Raw genomic sequence first — 14833 nt, 5'->3', positions numbered from 1 at the left:
TCCCATCCACTCCCAGTGTTTAAAAATAATCGGAATTCAAGGTATTGGCAAAGGGATCTGGGTTTTGCTAGCCAGTGACTTTTTCCCCACATGACTCAGTGGAAAAGGATTTTTTTTTTTTGCACGAGAACAAAAGACTCAAGTATAGTGAAAATGTCATCCTTTATGAGTTCTGATTTGATTTTTCTGATATTGTGGGGATTTAAGCAATTTTATAAAATTAAGGGAAAATGTCAAATCTCCTTGTGATTTAAGAATATGAATACTAGGAATCCTAATATTTCTTCAGGTGTTTTTTTTTTCTGGCTTAAAGTAGAGAGATGTTGGAAATCAGTTTATTTTTAGAATGATAATAATGATGGATTAAGTAGAATGGGAAAAATGATCAGTAGTGAGGAAGTGAGGTAAGTGCCTCTGCTGGGAGCTGTGATAACCTCCTAGGGGAAGGATATTTAAATAGATTTAAATAATGATGGCTTAGAGAATGTGTATCCTTAATTTTGCTAAAAAGTGTGATATGGCTAATCAGTAGTATGGAGTGATGAAAAGAGTGCTGACATGATAACAGATGAAAGGTTACAAGGAGGTGGTATCTGAGCGTTCATAAAGAGTGGTGAGATGTGATACTAACAAATTAGGGAGGAACATTCTAAAACTATGAAATAACAATTACCCATAGAAGTGTTGAACTTAACTTACAGAAGAGTCTTTTACCAGGGGCAAAATTGTTGATAAGAAACATTTTATACCTGGGTGACTGAAATGAAATCTCTTGCCACTACTTACTTTCCTTGGAACATATTAAATATTTCTTCCAGAATTCCATCAGACTAAAGTCTGTTGGATGTTTCCTTTGAGAACAACTGGATAGATTTGCAGCTGTGCTTATAGAAAATCAAGGATGATGACGACTTACTAAGTTGGCTAAGGAAGTAGACTAAATTCTTGTAGATCCTAATATTTATCTACAAGAGTGAGAACTATTGACTAAATCCTTATATAGGTCATCTGAATGTGGTCTTGAAAAACACACACAAGCCAGCTGTTTTCCAGGAAGAAAAAAAAGGTATGAATTTTTTATTTTATTTTTTGCTTTACTCCTCAGCCTGGCTTCTTGTTGAAAGTTATGTCCATCTACTATTACTCAGTCCATTCATGGAAATACTTATAAAGTGTATACATGGAGAATTTACTTATTTCAATCCTACCAGCTTCTTTTAGTAATTTAACATGCAGTTCTTTGATTCTATCTTACATAAAATAGAAATTGTGTAATAACTACTTTCTTCTTTATTTGTATCTTAAATATTCAGAATCTTGCTATAACTTTGTTCAGGCAAAAGGACTCTGCATTAAGTAAAAATAAGTATAATTTAATCATATGGTTTCTTGAGAGGAGCCCAGAACAGTTTCATATTTTTAAAAATGTCCATCTTTCAAGTCCTTTTGACAGGTTTGCTCCCACATGCAACTTATTTTTTTAAGAGAAACAACAGCAAACAGCTAAATGTTTGGGTCAGTTTTGTCCAAGGAAATTTAAATGTTGCTCCGTTTGAGGCTTAATGTAGAAAGTAAAATATGAAATTGGATGCTTGAACCTGCCACAGTGCGATTTTGAGATCCTAGTTAAACCACAAGAGGAAATTCCCAAGTCTTTTTCTGAGATGATACTAGTTGGCATTCATTTCCCATGGTTCATGGATGAAGCAATTTGCCTTTGCTAAGAAGTAATTGAAATGTCCCATACACCTTTCTGTTTCAGTAGAAACCATGAGCTAGGATTCTGACTCATCGGAACATTGTCCAGGTTACTAGGAAGATAGTTTTCTTAATTTATTTTTTTAGACATCTTCCATAACCAGAAGTATTTGAGAGACAACACTTCCTTTCATGCACTGAGCAACTGCACTAGGCCATGCCAGTCTGGCACTTTAGGGGGACTAGTCAAAACCACTAGTGTCAAGGTAAAGAAGCTCTCTGCCAAATTGCTGTTTAAATCCATCAACTTACTGAACCTAATGTCAAATTCGTACAGTGGGGCCTTGACTTACGAGTGTCCCGACTAATGAGTTTTTTGAGATACAAGCTGTCTCTCGGCCGATTTTTTGCTTTGAGTTGCGAGCTAAAATTCAGGTTACGAGCCAGCTTCAGATACCCCACCGCTAGTTGGCGCAGCGAACGTCAAATGAACGCCACAACATCAGCCCAGCATCACGTGTCTCACTCGTTCACTTTTTGATTTGACATACGAGTAATTTGAGTTAGGAGCTCCGTCACAGAATGAATTAAACTCGTAAGTCAAGGCCCCACTGTACTTGCTTTGTATTTTGTCCAGAATATCATGAACTATTCTTGTAAGTGCAATTGTTTCTTCAGGGCCTTCTTCAAATATCATCTCTTATCAGTGTTTGTCCCAATCATGGCAAGTTTGATGATAGCTGCTTCATTTAAACTCACATTTTAAGACAGCCATTGATGTAGGTAGGCTACTGTATATTTGTTAAATCTTATAGTGTATATGCTTTACTTTTCATTATTTCTAAAATATGTATTGGCTACAAACTTAGCGCTGTCCCTATCTCAGGAACCTACTGTCCAGTGAGACTTCTAGGTGAAAATGATCAGTAGTGAGGAAGTGAGGTAAGTGCTTCTGCTGGGAGCTGAGGTAACCTAGGGGAAGGGTATTTAAATCGATTGGGGATTCAGAGAAGCCTATGGAAGACATCAACAGTGTCCCAGGGAGACAAATATATATGAGAAGGAGAAAGAGCATTTTTAAAAGGTAGAACAGAATGGACAAAGGCATGGGAACTTTTGAAAGCACAGCATATATTTAGAAAATGGCAGGTTACTCAGTGTATCTGAAGCCCAGGCTGGGAGCTTGGGGAAATAATGGGATATGAACATGGCTGAGCTATTCTGAGGAGTTTGTACCTTTTGGCAATTGAGAACCCATGAATAATTTTAAGCAGGGGAGTGATGCTGTCATAGTTGGATGTGAAAGATAGTGTGATAACTGCAGTATTATGGGATGGTTTAGAGAGCAGTGAGACTGATAGTTAGAAAAGTACCCCAACAGATAAGAATAAAAACTGATATAGCCCTAACTGGTTTGGCTCAGTGGTTAGAGCGTTGGCCTGCAGACTGAAGGGTCCCAGGTTCGATTCCAGTCAAGGGCATGTACCTTGGTTGCAGGCACATCCCCAGTGGGGGGTGTGCAGGAGGCGGCTGATCGATGTTTCTCTCTCATCGATGTTTCTAACTCTCTATCCCTCTCCCTTCCTCTCTGTAAAAAAATCAATAAAATATATTTTAAAAAAAACTGATATAAATCTGATATAGGAAAATAGCTGATTCAGGAGAACTTAAAATAATAAAGCAAGCAGGGCTTCCTAAAACATTAGCAGTTGGCAGTAAGGCCAAGGAGGGTTTCTTGGAAAACTGAAGGTTTTTAGCTTTTGTCACTAGACCAAATATAGTGCATGAAAATCAATAAGGAATAGAGAATGAGTGAAAGAGAGATGAAAGGGGAAAAGAAAGTGTGAGAAGGGGGTTTAAAAAGTCAGTTCAGCCCTGACCAGTGTGGTTCAGTTGGTTGGAGTGTTGTTCTGTACACTGAAAGGTTGTGGGTTCGATTCCTGGTCAGGGAACATACCTAGGTTGTGGATTCCATCCCTGGTTGGGGTGAGATGAGAGGCAGCCAATCAATATTTATCTCTCACATTGATATTTTCCTCTCTCTCTCTCTCTCTCTCTCTCTCTCTCTCTTTTCTCTCCCTCTCTTCCTCTGTCTAAGATCAGTAGGCATATTCTTGGATGAGGATTAAAAAAATGAGTTCAGCTTTGAACATGTGCCTTTTGATATCACTTTTTATATCTAGTAGGACATAAAAAGTAAACTCAAGGGAGAAGTCTGACTGAAGCTTTATGTTTGTGAGTTATTAGCAGAGAAGTGAAGTTAAAACCATAAAATTGGATAGGGAACGTAAAACAAAACAAAACAAACAAAAATGGCCCAGGACAGAATTCTGGGGAGGTCATAATTTAAACTGTAGACAGAGGAAAAGGATGACAGAAGAGAATGAAGGGTGGTTGGAGAGGCAGGTGGAAAGTTTGGTTAAAGTGGCATCTGGAACTCCAGAGGAGGGAGTTACATGATTGTGTTAGTTTCCTATAACAAATTACCACAAACTTACAACAGTAATGTGTTCTTCAAGCATTCTGGAGGCTAAAAGTCTGAAATCAGGTTATAGGCAGCACTATGCTCCCTCTGCAGGCTCTAAAGAACAATCCTTCCTTGCCTCTTCCTAGTTCTAGTGGCTCTCCGAAATCCTTGCTGTTTCTTATAGCTGTATCACTCTAATCTCTGCCTCTGTCTTCATTCACAAGGCCTTCTCTGTGTGTGTCTGTCTTCTCTTCTTATAAGGAGATGAGTCATTGGATTTAGGGACCACCCTAATCCAATATAATCTCATCTCCATCCTTAATTATATTTGCAAAGACCCTGTTTCCAAATAAGGTTATATTCTGAAGTTCCAGGTAGACATGAATTTGAGGGGGACAATGTTCTACCCACTACAATGCCAAAAACTATATTATGCCCTTTACACATCTATAATATGGTCTTTTGCCCTCGTCAGAAACCATGGTTTTTCTCAGATCTAACAAAGAGCTAATGAATTTATAAAAGGAGAGAGAGAGAGAGACAAACTGGAGAGTGGAAGCAGAATTAAACCCTTACTAGTTTTCTTCCCCAGGGCATACTTAGATACTCTTTCTGTGAAGCATGACCTGGGCAGTGTAAAATTGTCCAAATATGCTGTTAAAAACCACCCTCCCCCGCCCTCCCAATATGGAGGGAAGCCTAAGAGTGAAAAGCAGATTAGGGCCGATAAGTTGCACTAGCCATATATTTAGTGCTCAATAGTCACCCATAGGCAGTGGCTATCATGTTGAACATGGAAGATATAAATGAGGGAGAAGAGAAATAGGGCAGGAGAACATTGGCTTCAGTTGTATAGCTTTTGATACTGTTTCATCTTTAATTATTGGCAAATATCATGTTGCTTTTAAAACTATTTCTTTAAAAAAACAATTTTACTTTTTCTGAGACAATGAATTGCAATGGGTTAATAGTTTATGGTAGACTACTTATGGGGATTTTGCAGTAGTTCAGGAGTGAGATAATAGTTTTTCTCTGCAATTAGTAGAAATCAAGTAATCAAAGTCTTAAAAAAAAGTTGGTGAAACCACTCTATCCTCATAAAAGAAGGCAGAAAAAATATTTGACCAACTTGGGACTGAAGCTCTTAACGGGCTATATAGGCCATAATGCTGAAAGATATGGAAAGATACGGAAACAATTCAGGCATTGAACAAGGTGCCAACTGCTTAGTGACTGGGCCTGAGTTCTCCTCACAATCCACACCTGGAGATATCCTCACAATGGCCCCCAAGTGCCATTATGGCAAGCCCAAGGGATAAGTGAAGGCAATTACAGAATCTCCACACAACGATAGTGATATCCTCAGCAATAACTTATTCTCTGTCTCCCCTCTGGTGTTTAACCAGCAGTAAAAAGACATATACCAAAATTTCCTCTCAAAATTACACTAACAGCAAAATCCTGCAACACTTAACAAAATTAGTTTTAAGAAAACAACAAACAAAATTTAACCATCAGAATATTAATTTACTTTTGTTGAAATTAATTTGATACAACAGCTTGACAAAGACTTTAAAGTAAGTATATAGAGTACTCTGGATATTAAGTGACAGTACTATTTTTTAAAATGATCAAAAGTTTATGAATCAAAAAGTGATAGGAAGTAAATAAGAAGAGGTGACTATGGAAAGAACTAAAGAGAAATCTTGGGATGAGAAAGGATAGCCATTTATTTAAAAGCACTCAGTAAAATAGTTAAACTCCAGACTGTGACTTAGAATAAATTAGTACTAAGGACATCACTAAGAATAAAGAGGAAACAAAAAGATGAAAAAATATGAGTAATCAGTAAAGAAGTATAGAGGCCCCAGTATGCATGTCCTAAATCTTCCAAAAGAAATAAAATAAATAAATGTGAAGTAATACTTGAAGAGGTAATAGCTGAGATTTTTCTTCCAGAATTAAAAAGAAATATGAATCTTTGGATTGATTGTACACTCAAAGTACCAAGGTGGATAAAAATAAATCCGAATCACAGTGTATTGCTATCAAACTCCAATATCAAGGGCATAGGAAAACCTTAGATGTTACCAAAGAGAAAAAGGCAGATTACTTATAAAGAGATAGCCTTCAGACATATAACGGATCTTTTATTGGCAATGATAGATGCCAAAGTACAATAGAATGATAGCTTTGAAACACAGAAGGAAAATAATTGGCAATCTAGAATTGTGTATCTAAAGGAAATGTCATTTAAGAGCAAAGGCAAAATAATGGCGTGAAAATAAAAACATTTTTATTTATACAAAGCCAAGAGTTTATCATCTATAGCCCTCACTAAAAGTACTATTGAAGGATAAATGTAAGCAAGAAGAAAAGTGAAATCAAAGAAACCACATAATACAAAAAATAGTGTAAAAATTGGCAAACTATATGGATAATTTTAATTAACAATAGACTATTTTTAAAAACTAAGAGACATGGTTTCAAGGTAAAGGCCATATTAAAATTTTGGCTGTTAGACCCTTTGTTAAGACGTCTGACAGAAATTCTTCTCTACCAAACACCAGTCCTTGACAGATTAAGGGCATAATCCCACAGAGCCTGATATGCTCAAACACTCTGTAATTAAGACTAGAGAAAATAGGGCAAGTCTCAAAAAGAATTGTGGGTATGGCTTCCAATATATGAAATTGACTAGAATAATTTACATTTTATAAAGCACAAAATTCTATGAGAGAGTCGCTTTGGGAAAAATGTCATTGAGATGAAAAAAACACAAACTCCAACTTTCTATAGGGAGGAAGCAGCCTGGTAAAGCTGCTCAGTTGCCAAGAATGAAGTGTTCTCCAGTGCCCGCTACAGACGTGATCAAGGAAGGTGGTGGAAAAAGGGACACAGGAAAGGGCAGAATCAGTCATTATGGGGGCAGGGGGGATGGTGTAGGGTGCCATTCCCAGGATTCTAAACTGAAGCTTTATTAAGATATATTCCCTACCCTCAAAGAAAAGAGACCTGACAACATTTGCCCAACTGGACTCAAAATTGCTATGCTCAGTGACTGTTAATGTCTTCTCTCTCTCTCTTTTTTTTTTTTTTTTTAAATGAGAGAGTTTTTTTCAGTAATCCTGTCTATGATTCATCACTGTAAGTTGGATGTGTGGGAGGTAGATAACTTGTCTTTTTAGTTCTGGAGCTGCATCCAGATGTGACATAAGTAATAAGGTCCTGGATTTAGAGCCAGATGCTTGGTTGGATGAGTCTTTTGGGGAGTAATAGGGAAGGTTTGAGTGAATGTTGTGTGTAGAAGAAATGTAGTAATATAACCAAGGTGCAATTTTTCATATCTCCATGCATTCACACCCATTGTCATGGGACTTTGCAGGTCCTCTCACCAGAGGTAGAGTACATTTTTCCCTTCTCACCAATTCTGAGCTTGGTCACATGTGTGTGGCTTTGGCCATTAGAATGTCAGCAGATGTCACGTGATCAGGGACTTGAAATGTTCCAGTGCAGTTGGGCTTGCTCTCTTTCACTTTTCCCATTGCCCTGGGTAGCTTTCTGGTCTCAGATTAATGCAATGTGTATGAGGCAAACTTGACCTAAACTCTCTAGAACCAAGCCCAGTTGAACCCAGCTGAGATTAGTCAAGCTATAATCAAGCTCATGATGCATGATCCTATATAATTATGCTAAGTGTCCAACCGTTCATTCAACTATTCAACCAGTTGCTATGATGCTCACTGATCACCAGGGGGCAGACACTCTTATGATGGCCCCAATCAGGACTGGGTGAGACAGGCTGGACATCCCCTGGAGCCAACCTCCCGCGGTCCCTCCCCGGCCTCTAAAATATTTCTTCTAATTAATTTCCTTTCAATGTGCACAAATCTGTGCACAGGGCCTCTATTATGTAAATAATTGCTTTCTTTTATAATCCACTGATTTGATAATTTTTAAAAAGAAGTATTATTGTGGTAATACTTGGCTAAAATATTCTCTGCACAGAAAAATAAGTTCAAGACAGTTTAAAGTTGTAAATATGAAATGAAAAAGAATAAGTTTAAAGCAAAAATAACAGAAAATACTTTAAGAATGTCTTAAAGAATAAAACAGAAGCATAAAATTGTTGATTAATTTTTCTACGATTAATTTTAAAGTTCTTTTTAACAAAAGTCTTCAAATATTAAGACAAATTACAAAACACAGACTGGGAGATATTTGAAGAATAAATCAAAATGACCAATAGTTAGAAAAAAAATTGTTAACTCTCACTAGTAATCAAAGAAATCTATATATATATATAAAAGCCTAAGCGACCATTATGACCAAATGACCAGAACAGCTGTTTGACCAGTTGCTATGATGTGCACTGACCACCAGTTGGCAGATGCTCAACGCAGGAGCTGCCCCCGGTGGTCAGTGCACTTGCACAGCCAACCTCCTGTGGCCAGCCAACCACCTGTGGTCCTTCCCCCCAGCTGGCTGGCCCCCATCAGCCACTGGTGCTAAACCATTCGTAGATGACCTGCTTCTGGGTAGGGGTTTCATACGTAGCAGAGCAGCTCCCTTGCTGTGATCGCTTGAAAGTCAACCCTCAACACAAGGGTTTTTCTTATTCCTGTCCTCTCCCTTCCCCGGGGCCACCCGCCCACCGCGGTTGTGGCACAGCAGCGAGGGAAGGAGGAAGGGGTGAGGCGGGGAACCGCACAATAGTGGGGTGGCCTTGGTGTCCCGTGTCTGTTCCTTCTGCACCCGGCCCAGCAACCATTGCCTCCTCTCCTGATGGTCCCTCCCCCAAGCCGGCCAACCTCCCGTGGTCCCCCCCCCCCCACCGTGCATGAATTCATGCACCAGGCCTCTAGTATATAATAAAATGGCAATGAATATTGTGTTATATTTATCACATTGGCAAAAATAAGACAATACTAAATCTTGCTGAGGATGTGGTGTGATGGGCTCTCATATAATTATGGTGGTAGTGTAAATTGCACAACCACTTTGGAGAATATTTGGTATTGTCTTGTGAGAACCAAATTCAACATAATTCCCTGTCCTAGTGTTAAACAACACTGGTACCAAACAGACTTTCTCTGTCCCTATGTTAGACAAGTCTAAGACCACGTGTCCTTTTCTGTCTCTTTGCTAACTGATTCTTAGCTATTTGCTCCAGGAAATATTTTCTCCTGGAAGTTAAGACTGTAAGGCTACACAAATAACTTACTTATCAATATTAATAGCTTGCTCATCCAAGCTTTAAGAGCCTTGTCTCATAGTGACTACCAATGCAAAGCTATTATGTCACAACCTGCCCATTCCAAACTAGTTCTTTGCTATGCAAGATACTTAAAACCATATAAATACCACCTTCTGATTTCCCCTCTTTGAGGCACTATTAAGACTCTGTCCTTGCCCTAACCGGTTTGGCTTAGTGGATAGAGCGTTGGCCTGCGGACTGAAGGGTCCCAGGTTCGATTCTGGTCAAGGGCATGTACCTTGGTTGCAGGCACATCCCCAGTAGGGGTTGTGCAGGAGGCAGCTGATCGATGTTTCTAACTCTCTGTTCCTCTCCCTTCCTCTCTGTAAAAAAGTCAATAAAATATATTTTTTAAAAAAGACTCTGTCCTTTCTCACTATAGTTGGCCTAAGACATTGAGCTTTGCTTGATCACCAATATTGTTGTTGTTGTTTTTCCCTCTGGAGGTATTTTGTGGGAGCTGATACTAGTGAAGTTGAAGATTTATATACTATATAACTCAGGAATTCCATCTTCAAGTATAAAAACTGAAGTGGTATGGCTCAAACTATGAGTTTTGACTAGTGAAAGGGGAAATCAATTTTGTGAATCACAACCCATCTTTATTTTTTCCTCAACTCAATAGGATAGATCAGACAGGAAAGACAAGAATGGAATGAAATAGAATAGAATAGAATAGAATAGAATAGAATAGAATAGAATAGAATAGAATAAAAATAGTAAATTAATAAAAGGTTGTTTTGTAAAACTTTGGTTTCAGTATATATTTCAGTATGCATGTGTGCAGGCATGCATTAAGTTATTGCCTTAAAGAAACCTGTGTTTGTTTGTGTATTTATTTATGTTAATCCTTACCAAGAATATTTTTTCCATTGACTTTTTAGAGATAATGGAAGGGAGGGGGAGAGCACAGACAGAGAGAAATATCAATGTCAGCATAGATTGGTTGCCTCCCACAGTCCCAACAGGGGCCAGAGACCGAGCCTGCAACCAAGGTACATGTCCTTGACCAGAATGGAATCCGAGACTTTTCAGTCTGCAGGCCAATACTCTAACAACTGAGCAAAACTAGCTAGGGCCTATGTATGTTAGTTACATAATAATTATAATGACAGAAAACTAGAAACAACCTCAATGATCACCAAAAAATAGATAATACATATTTATGTAATGAATACTATACAGCAGTTAAAATGGGTGAACCAGAGTTATACGTATGTATCAATACAAATAAATCTAAAAAATATATTGAGTGAAAAAGCAAGTTATACAATGATACATGCAGATATTTATAAAGAAGACTGCACTAAATATTACTTGGGAATATAAGCCATACAATATAATGCAAACATACAAAAACTGGAAAATCAACATCAAATTTCAGGCAGTGGTTTTCCTAGCAAAGGGTGGGAATGAGAGAATGAGTAAGCAAGGGAGTGAGAGAGGGTAGTAAAGGGAATGATGGAGGGAAGAAGATAAAAATATCAAGGAGAGATAAACAGGGAACATTAAGTATCTTGGTATTTTTATTACTTTAAAAAATCTGAGACAATTATGGCAAAATGTTAAAATCTAATAAATCTTTTGGAGAGTTTGTTCTAGGTCTGTGAAATATGCCATTGGTATTTCAATGGGGAGTGCATTGAATCTATAGATTGCTTTGGGTAGTATGGACATTTTAATGATGTTGATTCTACCAATCCATGAAGACGGTATGTTCTTCCATCTGTTTATGTCTTTCTCTATCTCTTTTTTTCAGTGTCCTGTAGTTTTCTGAGTATAGGTCTTTTACTTCCTTAGTTAAGTTTATTCCTAGGTATCTTACTTTTTTTTGAAAGACCTGAATAGCTGCAGCAATCCTGAGAAAGAAGAACAAAGTAGAAGGTATCTCAATACTAGATATCAAGCTATATTACAAAGCCACTGTTCTCAAAACTGCCTGGTAGTGGCACAGATAAATAGGCCAATGGAATAGAATAGAGAACCCAGAAATCGACCCAAACCACTATGCTCAATTAATATTTGACAAAGGAGGCAAGAGCATACAATGGAGTCAAGACAGTCTCTTCAATAAATGGTGTTGGGAAAATTGGACAGATACATGCAAAAAGATGAAACTAGACCACCAACTCACACCATACACAAAAATAAACTCAAAATGGATAAAAGACTTAAACGTAAGACGAGAAACCATAAAAATACTAGAGGAATCCACAGGCAGCGAAATCGCAAACATATGCCGAAGGAATTTCTTCTCTGATACTGCTCCTAGGGCAATGGAAACTAAAGAGAAAATAAACAAATGAGACTACATCAAAATAAAAAGCTTCTGCACAGCAAAAGAAACCATCAACAAAACAACAAGAAAACCCACTGCGTGGGAAAACATATTTGCCAACGTCATATCTGATAAGGGCCTAATCTCCAAAATTTATAGGGAACTCATACAACTTAACAAAAAGAAGATAAACAATCCAATCAAAAAATGGGCAAAGGACCTAAATAGACACCTTTCAAAAGAGGACATTCAGAAAGCCAAGAGACATATGAAAACATGCTCAAAGTCACTAATCATCCGAGAGATGCAAATCAAAACAACAATGAGGTACCATCTCACACCTGTCAGAATGGCTATCATCAACAAATCAACAAACGACAAGTGCTGGAGAGGATGTGGAGAAAAAGGAACACTCGTGCACTGCTGGTGGGAATGCAGACTGGTGCAGCCACTATGGAAGACAGTATGGAGTTTCCTCAAAAAACAAAACATGGAACTCCCATTTGACCCTGTGATCCCACTTCTAGGAATATATCCCAAGAAACCAGAAACACCAATCAGAAAGGATATATGCACCCATATGTTCATAGCAGCACAATTCACCATAGCTAAGATCTGGAAACAGCCTAAGTGCCCATCAGTAGATGAATGGATTAGAAAACTGTGGTACATCTACACGATGGAATACTATGCTGCTGTAAAAAAGAAGGAACTCTTACCATTTGCAACAGCATGGATGGAACTGGAGAGCATTATGCTAAGTGAAATAAGCCAGTCAATGAAGGAAAAATACCACATGATCTCACACATTCATGGATAATAGAGACTGCTATAAAAAGGAAGGAACTCCTACCATTTGCAACAGCATGGATAGACCTGAAGAGCATTATGCTAAGCGAAATAAATCAGTCAGAGAAAGATAAATATCACATGATGACACTCATTTGTGGAATATAATGAACAACATAAACTGATGAACAGAAACAGATCCAGAGACAGAGAAGCATTGATCAGATGCTTAAATCTCAGAGAGAATGTAGGGGAGTGTGGAGGGAAGGGGGATATATCAACCAAAAGACTTGTATGTATGCATGCACATAAGCATAACCAATGGACACAGAAACTAGGGGGGTGAGGGCATGAATGGGTGGGTGGGGGGAAAATGAGGGATAAGGACAGATATGTAATACCTTAATCAATAAAGAAAAAAATAATAAAACAATTATAAAAAGTCTAATAAAACTTGGTGTAAATGATAGCAACAAAAATAGTAGCTCATTTAATGTTTTCTGTGGTCCAGGCACTGTTCCAATAACTTTACATATTTTATTTGAAAAGCTATTTCTTAAATCTCTTTCTTCTACTTTTCATTATGTTTTAATTACTTCACAATTTGCAAAATAAAAACCTGGGCAAGATATTGACACAGTAAATCTAAGCGGTGGGTATACAGATGTTCATTATGCTATTCTCTGTAATTTTATGCATGGCTGAAATCATTCATTTAAAGATGTTTTTAAAAATCAATTTGATGACGGGATTGCTAATTAATTATTAGTATGAGACCCTAGAAAATAAGGAATGCATTGAAGTGTTTGTGCTGCTCCTATGCTCAGATTCCTATGATTGTTCTTTTTGTCACTAGAGTTCCAGTAAAATGTTTACTGTCATTTTGTAAAGAATCAGACTGGTTATTTATAGAGAGTAGACAGTGTAGCTCTCCTCAGAGTAAACCCAGGAGGTTGCATTAAAGCCATCCTTGCCCAGCCATGTGCCATTAAGGCCTCTATTTCTTCCCTCTTCTCCTCCAGATAACTGAATGGCACATCCAGAAATGGTGACAGAGAAGGGCCTTAAAGTTCCCAGGCCTTCTTTGAGAAAAAAGCTGGATCTAAAGAAAACAGAAATTAATAATATCACACTGTGTGGGCTGTGAGAAAGAAAAGAATGCTTCAGGGTGAGGCTTCATCTGAACAGCCCTTTTTGTGGCCTTTATGTCTGGAATGACTTCACCAATCTGAGGCTGGTTTTATTACGAGATGAAAACAGTCAACATCAAAATTGTTCATAAACTTCAAATGAGTTATAACTCGACAGCCAGCTCTGAGGGGGATGTGTAGCTTCTCTTGCAGGGGTTGTTTGTGCTGGCACTGCAGGCAGCTTGGCTCTGCTAAGGATGACCCTCCGGTTGGCCCATTGTTCCACAGAACTGACCAGTTGTTTGATGAAACTGGCTGAACTAGCCTCTTATGGAGAGCCCAGCTCTCTTACCAGTTCCGTGTCTTCCCTATTGAAAGAAGCTGATTAAGAGCCCAGCTTTAGATACAAAACTGGAGATGTGGATCCAATTCTTTAAGACTCTAAACATCACGTTCCTCTTGGTCTTTCTCCTAACATTTTTAAATTAAAATAATAAATAGGTTTCTAAAAATGATTTTGATGCCCGTGCTTAAAAGCACAAAGTAGGACTCAATTCAATTTTAAATCCAAAGTATTTAATAATGAAAATAACAATAATAAAGTAATACAAATAGCTTTTATTGACTGATTACTATGTGCCAAGTATTCTTCCAAATATTTTATGAACACAAACTCATCCTTATAACAACCTTATGAAATAAATAGGTGATTATTACTCCCATTTTATAACTGAGGACCTGATGCTTGGAGAAATTAAATAATTTGCCCAGGAGAGCAAAATTAGTGGTGGAGCATAGTGGAGTTTACTGATAGTGATTATGTAGTTCAATCCCCTCTTCTTACATATGAGAGAACCAGAGGTCTTAGCAGAGCATTGTTAACATGAGGAAGTCCACTTGTATCCAGAGATATACATTCTCCCCTTAAATCAAGGTTTTATTTATTTATTTTGCAATTACTTCACTTTCTATTTTTTGTTAAATATTTTTTTTAAGTATAATTGACATACAATATTATATTAGTTTCAGGTGTGTAACCCAGTGATTAGACATTATATAATCTACTAAGTGATCACCCCAATACATTAGTACCATCTGACACCATACATAGTTATTACAATACTAGAGGCCTGGTGCACGAAATTCGTGCACAGGGGGCAGGGGTCCCTCAGTCCAGCCTGCACCCTCTCCAATCTGGGACATCCCTCTTGCAA

Source organism: Myotis brandtii, unplaced genomic scaffold, assembly GCF_000412655.1.
Source record: "Myotis brandtii unplaced genomic scaffold, ASM41265v1 scaffold133, whole genome shotgun sequence".
NCBI lineage: Eukaryota > Metazoa > Chordata > Mammalia > Chiroptera > Vespertilionidae > Myotis > Myotis brandtii.
The sequence above is the reverse complement of the archived record's forward strand: the minus strand, read 5'-3'. Positions refer to the sequence as shown.